This window comes from Carassius carassius, chromosome 8, assembly GCF_963082965.1.
Source record: "Carassius carassius chromosome 8, fCarCar2.1, whole genome shotgun sequence".
In the NCBI taxonomy this organism is placed as follows: domain Eukaryota; kingdom Metazoa; phylum Chordata; class Actinopteri; order Cypriniformes; family Cyprinidae; genus Carassius; species Carassius carassius.
The window spans coordinates 32,360,287-32,377,373 of record NC_081762.1 but is presented as its reverse complement, the minus strand read 5'-3'; the positions used below and the strand labels follow the sequence as shown (position 1 = coordinate 32,377,373).

Sequence of the window (17,087 nt, the reverse complement as noted above, 5' to 3'; positions counted from 1 at the left end):
CACAACAGGAGATGGGGTAAAGGATGCACAGAAAGCAGTTGTACAATATTTGAAAAATATTGGAATATATAATAGGATTTAGGTAGTATTTTTTTTTTTTTTTTTTTTTTTGATTGATGATATAGTCATGATAATATCTTCTCATGTTACATACTCCTATACAGTAGGTGGCGGTATGCACCTTTATAGTCATGGTTGCAATCTGCCATAAAACGAAAAGAAGAAAAAGAAGAAGAAGGTCTCGCGGTCTCTACTAATGAGCTGATGATTTGAAACAGGTGTGTTAGATGAGGGAAACATTCAAAATGTGAAGGGCAGGGGTGCCTCCAGGACAGGTTTGAAAACCACTGCTTTAGGGAACTGTGCGTAAAATGGCACTGTTTTGCAACCAATTTGCACAGGACCATGTCTGAAATACTTTTTGGCAGCTGTGAGCCCAAAAAAAGCTAACGTCGGAGTGTGGCAGCATTGCGTCAACGCTCAGTCGGTCTCTTTAGGGCAATGGTTTTCAAACCTTTCCTGGAGGCACCCCTGCCCTGAACATTTTGTATGTCTCCCTTATTAGACACACCCAAATCGGGTCTTGCAGTCTCTACTAATGAGCTGATGATTTGAAACAGGTGTGTTAGATGAGGGGAAATGCGAAATGTGCAGGGCAGGGATGCCTCCAGGACAGGATTGAAAACCACTGATCTAGGGATGTGTGAGTAAAAGGGCAGGAGCCAACTCGGAGAATGCGGGCATCGATCCCACTACCTCTCGAATGCTAAGCAAGCACTCTACCATTTCAGCTAATTCCCCTGGCCTTTCAAGAATGACGAGCATAGCTGGGAATGACGGGTTTGATGCAAAGAGGCTGTCCCTCCTTTGGCCTTGCTCCTTTGCACTGGCCTCGGTCTTGTTACGCCAGTATGCATGTGTATGGATTCTTGTATTATGTAGGCTACCTTGGAACACTCGGATCATGCAGACAACTTCTCACCTCTTTTGCTCACACTGACTTAAAGTCTAAGGAAGCGGTTCTCAATTCTAGTCCTCGCTCCCCCCAGGTCTGCATGTTTTGCATGTCTCTCTTTGTTAGCACACCTGATTCGGATAATCAGCTCATTAGAAGTGAGCTCCTAGTGATTGACATGGTCCCTACACAGTGTTCATTGCTCCCCACTCCCTGAGCAGGGGAAATCCGTCAAAGTATACTTCACTTTGGAACATTGGTTCACGGATTTGTGCTGCGCAACTTCTTCACACATGGAGAAGTGTGACATCATTTACCTCTGTATACCTCGATACACCACTGTATTACTCACTATGAATTGAACGTATACATACGCTTTGAACTTGAATCACGGAGGGATGTCATGTGATGTCCAGTTCTCAGGTCACTTACGTTCGAATGGAACAAATGTCTGAAGCTATACGAGAAACTTACAAAATGTGAAGAGCAGGGGGCGCGAGGACTGGAATTGAGACCCGCTGGTCTAAGTGACATCTGACCATTTCAGCTGTCCTCCCTAACATCCCTCTACATGTTAGATACAGCCCCATTTTTAGGTCAATTAAGAGGCCAACTTGCATTCGTTAGCCTTTCACACTGTCTCGAGGACTTTGATTGCTTCCACGTTAGTTCATGTTCCTTCTTTTGTTGTTGCTGAAATAGCTCTTTTTTCTTGGCTTTGGGCAAAAAGGCTCGTTGGTCTAGGGGTATGATTCTCGCTTTGGGTGCGAGAGGTCCCGGGTTCAAATCCCGGACGAGCCCTTGTTCAGGTTAAAACATGAAGCTTTATTGTCTCATTGCATTCACAAACATTATAGCTGGTTTTTTTCAATCAGGCAGACACTAATGGCTAAGCCAGGCCGGTTAGCTCAGCTGATTAGTGCGTGGTGCTAATAATGCCTAGGTCGCGGGTTCGATCCCCGCACTGGCCAGCTGTTTTTATTGTCTGGGGGCTCATCTCTGCTCTGCTCTTCAGCTCCGACAAAGAGTAGGGTGATCTCACTGAAATCCCTGCTTGCTAAGCAGAGGTTTGTTGTAGCCGAAATAGTTCAGTTGGGAGAGTGTTAGACTGAAGATCTAAAGGTCCCTGGCTCGATCCCGGGTTTTGGCAACATCTCCCACACTTTTCCCTTTTTTGAGGCGGGCCATTGACCAAAAATCACTGGGTTCCAACCTCTCTGTATAACTGCTTCCCCACAGCCAGAGAGCTATCTGTTTCCAAGTTGGCCTCCAACCAAGCAGTTGTGGTTCCATGGTGTAATGGTCAGCACTCTGGGCTTTGAATCCAGCGATCTGAGTTCGAATCTCGGTGGAGCCTGTGTGCTTTCTTGCCGCAGGAAAAGATAAAACAGCACTAGTTTGGCAATGGTGCCAGTGTTTGTGGCCCTGTGAGCAACAGCTGCACCAGTTAAGGTTCCATGGTGTAATGGTTAGCACTCTGGACTCTGAATCAAGTGATTTATGTTCAAATCTCCGTGGGACCTATTTTGCCACCAGTTTGCGCAGGACAATGTCTGAAATACTTTTCGCCACCTTTTATTCCAAAAAAATTAACTAACGTAGAGAGTGTGGCCGCATTACATCGATGCTCAGTCTGTCTCTTTAGGGCAGTGGTTCTCAAACCTGTCCTGGAGGCACCCCTGCCCTGCACATTTTTATTGTCTCCCTTATTAGACACACCCAAATGCGGTCTCTACTAATGAGCTGATGATTTGAAACAGGTGTGTTAGATGAGGGAAACATTCAAAATGTGAAGGGCAGGGGTGCCTCCAGGACAGGTTTGAAAACCACTGCTTTAGGGAACTGTGCGTAAAATGGCACTGTTTTGCAACCAATTTGCACAGGACCATGTCTGAAATACTTTTTGGCAGCTGTGAGCCCAAAAAAAGCTAACGTGGGAGTGTGGCAGCATTGCGTCAACGCTCAGTCGGTCTCTTTAGGGCAATGGTTTTCAAACCTTTCCTGGAGGCACCACTGCCCTGGGGCCTCATTTATAAAGCGTGCGTACGCACAAAACGGGGCTGGAAACGTACGTACGCCAGTTCCCACGCAAAGGTTGTGATCTATAAAAAACAAACTTGACGGGAGAATGTGCGCACCTTTAAGCAAACTTTGAGCCGTGCGTATGCACATTCTGGAGACAAAGGGAATTGGCGACACCGATGGTGAGGTCGTGAACTGAAGTTAGATTGTAGAAAATAAATGTGAGAAGAACGATTATAAGAATGAATGACATTTAATTTTCACTCCATTTCATACGTTATATCCACATTATCATGAAGATTAAATCCAACAGTGTTATTTGTGCCGATTGTTTTAGGCTATATACATCTAGTAAAATCCAAACGTAATTCAAAATGTATTAAAAGTAAAATAAAATAATAATCAGCGCTGCCTTACAGTCACATTGTCCACAACGGGAGCACAGGAGGACATGGCGCGATACATGTGATAGCCTACAGAATAGCATGAAATACCCTTTTATTAGAGAACTGCAGAACACAGTGTAAAAAGGAAATATTTTCCTTAATGTACATAGCCTATATCATAAAATGTCAAAGTCTGCAAATACAGTCATGAAGCACAATCGCTACTCATCATCGGTCCTAACTATTACGGTGTTCATTACAAAACCGTCAAGAAGCATGTGTTCACTATAACATTTTCGTCTTAAATTTTCGCCCACAAATTAATTAAGTGATTTTGTCAAGGTGTTAACGATCAGTCTATTTGCTAGAAACATATAAATTCTCCGGTGACCCGGGTATGTAATGCTTCATGATGGCACTCCTGGCACTGTTGGAGGATTACGCTAATGGCAGAATAAGGAGAGAACGAGTTTTCAGGGACCATGATGATTTCCTGGCCCATGATGATGACTGGCTAATAAGCCGATTTAGATTCCCTAGAGCTGTGCTCTTGGATCTATGTGCTGAATTGGGTCCAGTATTAGAGAGGGCAACACGCCGGAACCATGCCATCCCAGTCCAAATACAAGTCCTCACCACTCTGGGGTTGTTGGCAACCGGCTGTTTCCAGCGGGAATTGGCAGACAGGTAAATTAATAATATAAAAAAACTATAAGTAATCCTCAAATTTGTCTCTAAGACCTTTTTGTATATGAAATAATTCTATTGGAATCTATCATCTCACCCTATAGGTCTGGTATATCACAGCCGTCCCTGAGTGCCATAATATCTGTCGTTTTAAATGGTATACTTAATATGGTTAGTCGATACATCAGGTTCCCCTACACTGTGCGAGAACAGGCCGAAATTAAAACGCAATTTGCAGCAATGTCTGGTTTCCCAAATGTAATCGGCGCAATTGACTGCACTCATGTTGCTATAAGGGCACCATCTGAAAATGAATTTGCTTATGTTAATAGAAAGCATGTGCATTCTATTAATGTGCAAATCATATGTGACTCCAACATGACCCTCACAAACATTGTGGCACGCTGGCCTGGTTCAACACATGATTCCTTTATCTTGACACATAGCAGTGTAGGGAACAGACTAAATGCAGGCGCAGTACGTGATGGCTGGCTTCTTGGTGAGTTTAACAATATTAAAAAGTAGAAACTGTAACAATTTTGTTTTTAATATAATTATAACCTGCAGGCGACAGTGGCTACCCCCTGAGACGCTGGCTCCTCACCCCATTTTTAAACCCGCAGAGGAAACTCATTATAACGAGGTCCACTCTCGTGCCCGCGCAGTTGTGGAGCGTGCCATCGGCATCCTGAAATGCAGATGGCGTGCTCTGGATGCCTCGGGTGGCAGACTTTTATACCATCCAGCAAAAGTGTGCAAGATTGTCAGGGCGTGTGGTGTTTTGCACAATATAGCACTGAGAAACGGTATTCCTCTCCCTCCTGATCTCCCTCTACCCCAGCATTACGACCCCGAGCCACAGCCCCCTGGCCGACAAGAGGGATATCAACGAGGTGCAAGAATCCGTGAGGATGTCATGCGGCGTTTGTAAAGAAAGACAAAACTCAAGGTTCATGTTTTAACTGCATCTTTTAATGATTGTGCAATTTCTTGCATCACTTCTCTCATCTGCCGTAGCTCATCTGCAACCCTGTTGACAGCGTTTATTGTCTCTCGCTGTAACTGCAGGACTGCGTCAGTGAGTACCCGACCACTTTTGGACGTGCCAGACGCAGAAGGGGCACTGCTTTGAGCCGGACGCTGTGCATCTGCATCTGAGAACCCCTCACCCTGAACCTCCTGTTCATTTACAGCTTCAGACTCCGGAAGGACTGGAGGACAAACAATTGGCAACATTTATCCATTTATCACCCCACACACTCAAATGTACAGCGTTAATGATTAAAAATCGGTTTAACCTTGCTCCTCTGTGGTTTCAGTCACGTCAGTGTCTCCCTCCTTTTCCGACACAATACCACACACGCTGACCTCCCCAATTATAGCCGCGATTTTGCTGTCCACTGATGTGAGATCAGCTGTACATGGGCCCCCACCAGTTGCAGCCACGCTCTGGCGGTGGGAGGACAGTTTTCTCTTTGCCTCCACCTTGAATGAATGAGAATCTTTATTTCACATATTTTGCATACTGTAAGCACATGTAAATAAAACTTTTTGAAAATCAATATTGCTATTTATATAGGTATATAGCCTAATAAAACACAAATGTAATATGTTGGTAAAAAAAAAAATTTGTATACCTTCAGGTCGGACCATTTTTTCTTTAATTCTGCAACTGTCCGTTCTGTCCCACTGACACAATTGACGGCAGAAGCAATACTTTGCCACTCGCACTGCTTCTTTTTATTAGTGACCCCACTGCTGTGGCCACCAAATAACACAGTTTTCCGAGCCTCCACCTCCCCTACAAGTGTTTCAATCTCAGTATCTGAGAAATTACGTTTTTTTCCTCTTTTCTCACCTGTCGCCATTATTAAAATTAGGCTAACAGAAATGCACGTTTTCACTTTCTTGGATTAATTAATTGGCGGGTCGCATGCCAGTTTTCCAGGTATATATGGGATTCCACTCTCATTTACATGCTGATCAGCAATCATGAGGTGATTTGCATTGACTATTTATGGTTAAAAATGGGCGTGTACAGGGCGGGATATGAGGCTGGTTCACGTACGCACATCTGCGGGTGATCTGTGATTTATAAAGGGAACATTGCTTACAGGTGTGCGTACGCACGGTTTTATAAATCGGAATATTTTTTGGCGTACGCCATTTTTGGCTTTTGGGCGCACGTAAACTTTTAGTAAAGATCCTACGCATAGTTTTATAAATGAGACCCCTGAACATTTTGTATGTTTTCCTTATTAGACACACCCAAATCAGGTCTTGCAGTCTCTACTAATGAGCTGATGATTTGAAACAGGTTTGTTAGATGAGGGGAAATGCGAAATGTGCAGGGCAGGGATGCCTCCAGGACAGGATTGAAAACCACTGATCTAGGGATATGTGAGTATAAGGGCAGGAGCCAACTTGGAGAATGCAGGCATCGATCCCGCTACCTCTCGCATGCTAAGCGAGCGCTCTACCATTTGAGCTAATTCCCCTGGCCTTTCAAGAATGACGAGCATAGCTGGGAATGACGGGTTTGATGCAAAGAGGCTGTCCGTCCTCTGGGCTTGCTCCTTTGCACTGGCCGAGATTATGTTGTCAAATTAACAAAGAGATTAAGCTTTTGTGTTTAAGGACATTCTCGGTCTTGTTACGCCAGTATGCATGTGTATGGATTCTTGTATTATGTAGGCTACCTTGGAACACTCGGATCATGCAGACAACTTCTCACCTCTTTTGCTCACACTGACTTAAAGTCTAAGGAAGCGGTTCTCAATTCTAGTCCTCGCTCCCCCCAGGTCTGCATGTTTTGCATGTCTCTCTTTGTTAGCACACCTGATTCGGGTTAAAACGTGAAGCTTTATTGTCTCATTGCATTCACAAACATTATGGCAGGTTTTTTTCAATCAGGCAGACACTGACGGCTAAGCCAGGCCGGTTAGCTCAGCTGGTTAGAGCGTGGTGCTAATAACGCCAAGGTCGTGGGTTCGATCCCCGTACTGGCCAGCTGTTTTTATTGTCTGGGGGCTCATCTCTGCTCTGCTCTTCAGCTCTGACAAAGAGTGATATCACTGAAATCCCTGCTTGCTAAGCAGAGGTTTGTTGTAGCCGAAATAGCTCAGTTGGGAGAGCGTTAGACTGAAGATCTAAAGGTCCCTGGTTCGATCCCGAGGTTTGGCAACATCTCCCACACTTTTCCCTTTTTTGAGGCATGCCATTGACCAAAAATCACTGGGTTCCAACCTCTCTGTATAACTGCTTCCCCACAGCCAGAGAGCTATCTGTTTCCAAATTGGCCTCCAATCAAGCAGTTTCGGTTCCATGGTGTAATGGTCAGCACTCTGGGCTTTGAATTCAGCTATCTGAGTTCGAATCTCAGTGGAGCCTGTGTCCTTTCTTGCCGCAGGAAAAGATAAAACAGCACTAGTTTGGCGATGGTGCCAGTGTTTGTGGCCCTGTGAGCAACAGATGTACCAGTTAAGGTTCCATGGTGTAATGGTTAGCACTCTGGACTCAGAATCAAGTGATCCATGTTCAAATCTCGGTGGGACCTATTTTCCCACCAGTTTGCGCAGGACAATGTCTGAAATACTTTTCGGCACCTTTTAGTCCAAAAAAATTAACTAACGTAGAGAGTGTGGCCGCATTTCATCGATGCTCAGTCTGTCTCTTTAGGGCAGTGGTTCTCAAACCTGTCCTGGAGGCACCCCTGCCCTGCACATTTTTATTGTCTCCCTTATTAGACACACCCAAATAAGGTCTCGCGGTCTCTACTAATGAGCTGATGATTTGAAACAGGTGTGTTAGATGAGGGAAACATTCAAAATGTGAAGGGCAGGGGTTCCTCCAGGACAGGTTTGAAAACCACTGCTTTAGGGAACTGTGCGTAAAATGGCACTGTTTTGCAACCAATTTGCACAGGACCATGTCTGAAATACTTTTTGGCAGCTGTGAGCCCAAAAAAAGCTAACGTGGGAGTGTGGCAGCATTGCGTCAACGCTCAGTCGGTCTCTTTAGGGCAATGGTTTTCAAACCTTACCTGGAGGCACCCCTGCCCTGAACATTTTGTATGTCTCCCTTATTAGACACACCCAAATCAGGTCTTGCAGTCTCTACTAATGAGCTGATGATTTGAAACAGGTGTGTTAGATGAGGGGAAATGCGAAATGTGCAGGGCAGGGATGCCTCCAGGACAGGATTGAAAACCACTGATCTAGGGATGTGTGAGTAAAAGGGCAGGAGCCAACTCGGAGAATGCGGGCATCGATCACGCTACCTCTCGCGCCTACTGCTTCCCACCGACTGAGCCAAAGTAAGCCCAAAGTAAGCCCACATGAGCCAATCGCGTTTCGCCTGTGGCTTACTTTTGACCAATCGCGTTCCGCCTGTGGCTTACTTTTGACCAATCGCGTTTCGCCTGTGGCTTACTTTTGAACAATCGCGTTTCTCTTCCGTGGCTTACTTTTGATCAATCGCGTTTCTCTCCTGTGGCCTCCTTTTGACCAATCGCCGTTGTTGTCATCTTTGTTAAAGGTAAGGCTATTACTTTATTAATTGAAAACTGGTCATTATTTGTTCATATACAGTGTGTATTTTTGGAAAATGAATCGTGTCAGTATAGCTAGCTAGCGTGTACAGTTCATGCTTTCTTCAGTACCTGTGAACCTGTAACTTTTCACATGATAAATGATCAGATAAGTTAAATTTATCGACCGTCAGCTAATTAAGCTATGCTACTGTCAACAATGATGTGTTTATTGTCTAAGAAATCATGGTTTCTGTGCCCTATGAATGAAAATAATGATTAAACTATTTACATTTATATTTGGTATTAACACATAATAACACACACACATTTTAATTGTAAAAATCGTTACCAAATTGTTGTGGAGATATGGAAAACTGCATTTACCAAGAAATAATTGATATTTTCTAAAATAATGTAATAATAATGACTTTTTTTTATAAAAAAAACATTGAGAGTCTTAACTAAAAACAAACAAAAAAAGGCCAAATGTATCCATATGGGCCAAAGTATGTGGGAATAGTGCTCATTTTAATTTAGGTAGATCAGAAAGTTAAAAACACAGAAAAATGGCTGAGATTTTAAGAGGTAAAAGCACCTGGTGTAACCCTGGGGTAAGATGACAACATTTGAAGTATGATATATTTAATGTAATATTTTGTAGCCTGGTGTGTGTGTAATCATGGTTTAAGATGACAGCATTGAAAATAAAAGGAAATTTCAGACTTCATATTGACGTTACATATTTTATATGTCAGGGATTCCTGTCCTTTGTAGAAAACTCAACTTCAGGACAGTTTATGTCATGGCCATGTTTATTACCACAGTAATATAGTTTATGCGTAGCTTGTTAAATTATTGTTACACACTTAACATACAGGTGTCTTTTAGATTGCAAAAGGTAGTAGTCTTTTTCTGATTTTCATTTCAGAAAATGTATGCATATCCCTCTTTTCAACGGCAATCGGCAACATCAAGCCGACTCCTCATGGCACCTTCGGCGGAGGCGAGGCGCCTTGAAAATGTGGAGTCTGGAAGGGCCAAACCTAAGGAGGAGGTGCTGTCAGAGGCCAGTACTTTTGTCAGCACAAACGGTGGAGACCCCAGTGACCAGTTTTTAGTACTGGCTCACTGCAAACTTCAGTTTGGGAAGTACCAGGGCCAGAGATTTAGATGGCTCCTGGAAAACTCTCTGGGGTATGCAGTGTATTTGGTGCTCAGCATTTCCAATGAGACGGCGCAGACAACACCCCTGTCAGAAAATAAACAACTGTTCCTACAGTACTCTTCTCAAATTAGAGAGATGGCAGAAGAAGTGAAGTATCAGAGGAAGCAGGAAATGCAGGCAGAAGCCCGGGCAACTGGAGACCAGGGCTGCTTGATGGTGGAGTTTGGTGACTTCCAGGGCCGGTCCATGAAAGATGTTTATGAGGACCAGAGCAAGGAGGCTCAAGCACTCATCAGGTACCTCGTTAAGGCAGATGCCAGGCCCAAAACCAACATGGCCATTTTCAAGACATATGTCCTGAAAAGACGGGCTTCTGCTGTGGGCACCAGCGTACGTCAGCCTGCACCTCACGCTGCAACCTCCAGTGCTTCTGCAACCACTGCACCTCCACCTGCAGCTATCCAAACTGGTGTACAGAAGATCGCAACTGTGAAAGTGCTGTTGGCACGTGGCAAAAATTTGTCGCCTTCACTGCTGGCGAAAAACTCACATCACCAGTTAAACCCTGTGAGTAGGAGTGTGAATATAGAATTTTACCTACAGCATTTCTACATATATTAATTTATCATTATGGCAAACTTGTCAACTTGCCGTTTCCAGATCCATTATTGCAGTCCACTTTACCTCCTCCAGCAGCAGAACCCCCAGCCAAACATTTGCCCCCCATGAAGCTTTTCGCTACTGGTAAGTAAGCACCATCTTACATATGTTTGTCTCTGTGTATTGTTCACAATGATAGTTTTAACATTTGTGCTCCAGGCAAGTCCGTTCCCACTGCTGAAGATGACGATGAGGAGCTGGTATTTGCTGCATCACAATGTGAAGCACAGCTAAATACAGGTGTGGCATATGACACAAATGCACATATTACAAGAATGTTTTGTGAAAACACACTGAGAAGCGTTATTTCTTGGGGGAAAATAATCAACATTTTAAAATATGTTTTGTTTACAATACAGAATTATATCATATCATGCCTCAAGCGGGATGCTTTCTTTGAGTGCACTTCAAAACCGTAAGGATTTTTCAAGGTGTCAGTGTATTTATTTGCGTTTCCGAACTTACCCGTTGTTAGATAATCACCAGATAACTTTTTCACACCGCTTGCTCTTCTCACACACTCTTCAGCTCTCCCTGAGCAGACAGGATGGTGGAGATTCATTGTTCTAATGATTAGAGGAACAGTTTTTCCTAACTCTATCTGTGTGTATGCTTCATGTCCGTGGGCTTCGTTGCTTTACACTTAATTCATCACACCACATTTTCCTTCCTCCATTCCATCTGATCCTCATTCTCAGTGAGCTGCACTGATTCCATTCTCCTTAAATTAATATAGTGTATGCTGTGTTCTTTGCTTCCTTAACACTAGTACCACTTTCTTCACTCTCGTTCCTAAATATAACATAATAATTATGAATACTTGTCCAAAAATTGTGCTTTGCAGGCTGTTTGTGCGCTGCATTTATGGCTACTATCAATTATATTACTATCAAATGCAACAGTCATCCTTATTGTTTTTTTTTTACTATTCACTCAGAGGACTGTGCTGGTCCATCTCCATCAGTGGAAACTGCCAAGGCACCAGCTCCTTCACATCACCAGCCACCAGCTGAGCTTCCAAGTCACTGGAAAGATCAACTTCCACCTTTCCAGCATGAGTGGATCCGGAACACACTATTTAAGGCCAACCCACGAACCGGCAAGTCAGAACTAGTGTCCCAGCTGAAACTTTGGTGTTATCCTCCTCAGCCCCCTTTAATAAACACTCAGCCCCCTGCCTCACCTGACCTCTTCTTCTGTCGGCCCTTTTTCTTATGGATGCCGCTGAAGATGTGGTTATTTCCTCTTGTCTGTGTTCGCCCAGACTGTGGTAAGCACAGACTAACAGCGGCAGGAATTTACCGTACCGTGCGTAAGGTCTTGGACATCGACGGGTGGTATGACCTTGCCACTGAGTATCTGGAGTGCAAACGCTGCAAAAAGAAATATCCTGCCTGGTCTGAGGACATCCTAGGACAGCTGGATATGGGCCACCGCAGTCAGTTTCCAGCTTTGCTGACATACAGGTAATTCATAATGACAATCATTCATTATTAGGTGCTTTTATATGGGTTATTTTTTACCAACTAAAGCATTTGCATGATTATACTGTTGCTTCCTTAGATACTCATGTGACAACCGGGTGCTGAAGATGATGAGGGAGAGGACACTGGGCAACAGTGTGACTCAGCTTTACAGGAAGCTGATGGAACAGCACAGTGAGGCATGGACACAGCGTGTCTTGCAGTACCTGACTGCCTGCGAACCATTCACAAGGTCCTCCCTTGTGCAGCCTCCTGTGTTTGCTGATCCTCCACTTTTACCTGCCCTGCCTAAACCTAAGTGGCTGTTAGCCGTGTATGCCAGGGATGTTCTGGGGCGACTGCACGAGGTCAAGGCCAAATTAACATCTGTCTTTGGCTGTGTTCTCAAGATGGATTCGACAAAAAAGGTATCAAAGCCCTGTTTAGATCCAGAAATTTGCCAGATATGGATATGTGTGTGATGTGCATACATAAAGAGCACATCTTTTATTTTTCCCAATAGGTTACAAAGAAACTTGCCGGTGCTGCTTCAGGAACAGCTGCCTGGTGCACAAATGTCGGATATGAACACGGCCAGGTCCTTGTCTCTGTGCTGACAGCTGCCGAGGGACATGGACTGGACTCCATGGCAGCTGGTCTGATGAAACGCTACCGAGAGGCAGGAGAGGCAGCCCCAAAAGTGATGTACGTGGACAGGGACTGCTGCAGTCAGTATGGCCAATCGCGGGTGAAGATCATGTTTTCGGAGTGGGATGAGCTTGTAGTGCGCCTCGACATCTGGCACTTCATGCAGCGATTTGCTGCAGGTGTCACGACAGAGGCTCATCCACTCTACGGGATCTTCATGGCACGTCTGTCCACGTGCATCTTTCAGTGGGATCCAGAGGATGTGGCTGCTCTTCGCTCTGCAAAAGAGAGTGACCTGGCGGCAAAGAAGACTGGCCACATCTCAGAAAAGGCGGTCAGTGCTCGCATTACCCGGAGGGAGTTGGCACTGCACTGCCGGAGGAGGACCAGGGGGGTGGAGGAGACCGCCAGATTGATTGGGTCACTGATTGATCAGTTTGACAGTGCGGATGGGAAGGACACCCTGGGAGTTCCTCTGCTGGACCACGAACGGATCCAGCAGATATGGAAGGAACAGCGCAAGCACGTCCAGTGTATACAAGACCCAGAGGACTTTCCGCTGTACATGAAGACAGGGACACTGAAGAAGGGCAGCGTGGAGCTGTGCTGCTACAGGTGTGCTCGTGGCTCTACCTCCTTGGAGTCGTTCCACCTCCACCTGAACTGTTTTATTCCAGGTATTACATGCATATGGATTATTATTTTTCTGTAGAAAATATAAGCACTGTAACTGCTTCCATCACTGTAAAGTAATGCCGCATTAATAAATGTCACACTCTACATTACAATTACTTTTTAATGTCATTAGCATTGACAAAGCTGTCTTGACTAACAAGTCACTAGTAATACAGGAATAAGTGACAATCAATTTTAATTTAGTTACACAACTCTATTAAATGTAGTATACAAGTTACTTCAGAGCACCTTATGTGTAGTACATATATTGTACATATGTGACATATAAAACCCTTTTTTATATATTTTTTAATATTATTTAACTTTTAGGAACCAGTGCCAGCGATGCGCATTTTCAGGCCTATCTCCTTGAGGGCTTGATGCGTTGGAATGATGACCGAATGGAAGATGCCATAAAACGGGCGTCCTCCATTCGGACATATGGCAGTGCCATGAGAGAGGCTGTGGACCGGCTTAGCCGAACAGTCTTTGGGAAGCCCTGGGATGAGCGCTATCGCCCTCCTGGAGCATATACAGGTAAGAAATTTAATTTGTTCTTTTGCAATATTCTATTAAGTTATCTATTTAGCCTCCAATGTACTTGATAAATTATTAAGAGCACTTTTTTTCTTTTTTTTTTATTATTTTATTAATGTAGGTGAATTGCTGGGAATTGAGTACCTTTACAGCCAGACTGGCAAAACACTGACTCCAGTGCTCCAGAACCCAGAGGAGGAAGACCGGCTGGTGGAGCAGGTTGATGATCAGGACCTGCTAGATGAGGGGTTTGAGGAAGAGAGCATGGAGGACATCACAGTTCCAGTGCTGTATGAGGATGACCCCTGCCGTGATCTCAGAAACAGCCCCTCATCTTTGCCTCTGCCTCAGTCCCCAGCATCACTGGCTGAGCCGTCCACATCATCTGGAGGAGAGGGACATCATCTTGCCCCTGCCTCTTCAGTGCTGTCACAGCCATCTGACACTGGAAGCAGTGTCTCCGGTGAGGCTCAGGTAAGACACTCTAAGGGCTTTATTTTGTTTCAGTCTCGTTTTATACCAAATACAATACAAGCAAGGTGTTTTTTTTTTTAAGCCTGCATTTATTTGATTCAAAATACAACAAAAGCAGTAATATTTTGAAATATTTTTACTATTTAAAATAACTGCTATCCATTTGAATATATTTAAAAAAGTAATTCAGTCTTGTGATTTCAATGCTGAATTTTAGCATCATTACTCAGGGCACACGATTCTTCAGAAATCATTCCAATTTGCTGCTAAAAAAACCGGGTGCCGGGTGCTATATTATTATTATTATTATTAGGTTAAAAATAGCTCCTAGAGATTTTTTGTTTAGGTTTCTTTGATGAATAGAAAGTTCAGTATATATTGTAACATTATAAATGTCTTTATCATCTATTTAATGCGTCTTTGCTAAATAAAAGTATTAATTTCTATAATTTAATACTAAATATATAATGATTTAAATGGTCTGACTCCACACTTTTGGATGGTATAGTGTATAATGTTAAAAAAGCTTTTTATTACAGATAAACTCTTATCTTGGATCCTTCTATTCATCAAAGAATCTTGAACAAAATGTACACAACTGTTCTAAATATTGATAATAATATCAATAAAAAAAGGTTTCTAGAACAACAAATCAGGATATCTGAATGATTTCTGAAGATCATGTGACACTGAAGACTGGAGGAATGATGCTGAAAATACAGCTGAGCAGCTTTAAGGCACCGAAGCGGTCCGGAGTCACACCGGGTGTGGAGAGTGTGAAACGGTGTCTGATTGGACATCCTGGGGGTCCAGCACCAGTCGCTTGGTTGAGGCCATTTGTATGAAGCTGTGTGCTTTACACAAGTCACCGACCAAGAAGGCTGGAGTTTGCACCCCCAGGTGGTCTAAAATCCTTTCAGATTACCACCACATCCGAGACCTGGTGCTTAACAGTCGAAGGCTGATGGATGAAACAATGATCCAGCTGTTTGAGCTGAACCAGAGGACACTCATTCAGTGGTAAGCAAGGCACATTATTTGGTTCCAGGGAACTGAATACTTCTGTACACACACACACACACACACACACACACACACACATATATATATATATATATATATATATATATATATATATATATATATATATATATTTTACAAGTAATTTACTTTCAGGTTTCAACGGCAGCAGAAGAATCAGCAAATGAGTGTCCTTGCCCAGGGACTGACTCCATCTGACCCAATTGATGTGGCTGATATGCAGCTTCCTCTGCCGAGGGAAAAATTGGATGACGTGCCATCAACATCAGGCCCAAAACATCAATTTATCCTTCCGCCAAATCGAGAAGGACAGGCTCCAATTCTGCGACCGGGTCGCCGGCCCACTGCTGCCAAAAGGGAGTGCCCTATCGCACCCGTCCCCACAGCAGCAGGAGTTGTGCAGCCCATTTCAGCACCTGGGTCACTGTTAGGCACACTAGTCCTTAACCCAGACATGACTGTGTCGATGGTGATTTCATCTTCTGGTGCTTTGACATCCGGTCCAGGCCCAGCTCCGCCTGCTCCAGCGCCTGCTCCAGCGCCTGCTGCTTCTGTGTCCCGTTACACCCAGAGGAACAGGCGCCGGCGGGCCCTGGAGACGGAAAGCGGAGTCCATAAGAGGAAGTATGTGCGAGGGGTAACTTTTAACAAGTGCAGCGAATGTGGGCAGCCCAAAACTAAAGAGTTTGGTCATAGCCGATATGGGAATGCCACATTTTGCTCACGCTCCTCTAATGGAAAAACTTTAGATGATTGGTTGGCAGAACAGCGGCAGGCAAAATAAATGACAAACTCCGCCTCCATAGTAAATAATTTATTTCCTGTGTATATTTTGTATATATTATATGGGCCCACTCTTTTCATATATATTTTTTTAATATAAGTAGTACATAATATCTTTCCTGTATATATATATATATATATTGTTTATATTATATGGGCCCACTCTTTTCATATTTTTTTTTATACAAGTACATTATATCTATCCTGTATATATTTTGTTTATATTATATGGGCCCACTCTTATCATATTGTCCTTTTTATATTGTGTGTATGTATGTGTGTGTTCATTTTAATAAAACATTTTGTATATATTACTTGGGCCCACTCTTTTATATTGTTCTTTTTATATTGTGTGTATGTGTTTGTATTCATTTTAATAGAACATTTTTTTGATCAGATAAAAAAAAATCTGCTAAATCATATCAATCAAATCATATCCACACACACAAAACATATTTGAAGAAACGTTTTTTATTAATTCTATTTAAACACAAACATGAAAAAAGTTTTTTTTTTAATACACACACACACACACAAATCTATGTAGTACAAAAGCAATCAATGGTATGTCATAGATAACAAAATAAAAGTCTCGGTTTATTGCACGCTTAACAATACACGTCGTGGACATATGACGTCACGGCTCATCTGAGAGAGCACGGGTTCGAATCCAGGCCGCGGAGAGTAGAATTGTTTCACATGTAATAACAACTCTTCAAAACGCAAAAACATATACCCCGAGTATTGCCGCAGGGGAAATCCTTCGGCGTTTTCACGTGTTCTGCGTCTTTTTCGCTTGCGTGCGGGGCTCAAAGATTGGACCCCTTCTTTTGCGCAGCGAGCGCTCTACCATTTGAGCTAATTCCCCTGGCCTTTCAAGAATGACGAGCATAGCTGGGAATGACGGGTTTGATGCAAAGAGGCTGTCCCTCCTCTGGGCTTGCTCCTTTGCACTGGCCAAGATTATGTTGTCGAATTAACAAAGAGATTAAGCTTTTGTGTTTAAGGACCTTCTCGGTCTTGTTACGCCAGTATGAATGTGTATGGATTCTTGTATTAT

The 17,087-nt window shown here is 43.5% G+C and overlaps 5 non-coding genes across 5 annotated transcripts; all 5 read left to right on the top strand.

Annotated features, from left to right (window-relative positions):
* The first annotated feature begins 1,684 nt into the window (after positions 1 to 1,684).
* On the top strand, positions 1,685 to 1,756 carry trnap-ugg (transfer RNA proline (anticodon UGG)). The gene has a single exon. It is a non-coding gene; the product is annotated as a tRNA-Pro (tRNA).
* A 276-nt stretch (positions 1,757 to 2,032) lies between these two features.
* trnaf-gaa (transfer RNA phenylalanine (anticodon GAA)) lies at positions 2,033 to 2,105 on the top strand. Its single transcript has one exon. It is a non-coding gene; the product is annotated as a tRNA-Phe (tRNA).
* Positions 2,106 to 2,240: 135 nt separating this feature from the next.
* Positions 2,241 to 2,312, top strand: trnaq-uug (transfer RNA glutamine (anticodon UUG)). The gene has a single exon. It is a non-coding gene; the product is annotated as a tRNA-Gln (tRNA).
* Positions 2,313 to 6,985: 4,673 nt separating this feature from the next.
* trnai-aau (transfer RNA isoleucine (anticodon AAU)) lies at positions 6,986 to 7,059 on the top strand. Its single transcript has one exon. It is a non-coding gene; the product is annotated as a tRNA-Ile (tRNA).
* Positions 7,060 to 7,160: 101 nt separating this feature from the next.
* Positions 7,161 to 7,233, top strand: trnaf-gaa (transfer RNA phenylalanine (anticodon GAA)). The gene has a single exon. It is a non-coding gene; the product is annotated as a tRNA-Phe (tRNA).
* The last annotated feature ends 9,854 nt before the right edge of the window (positions 7,234 to 17,087 follow it).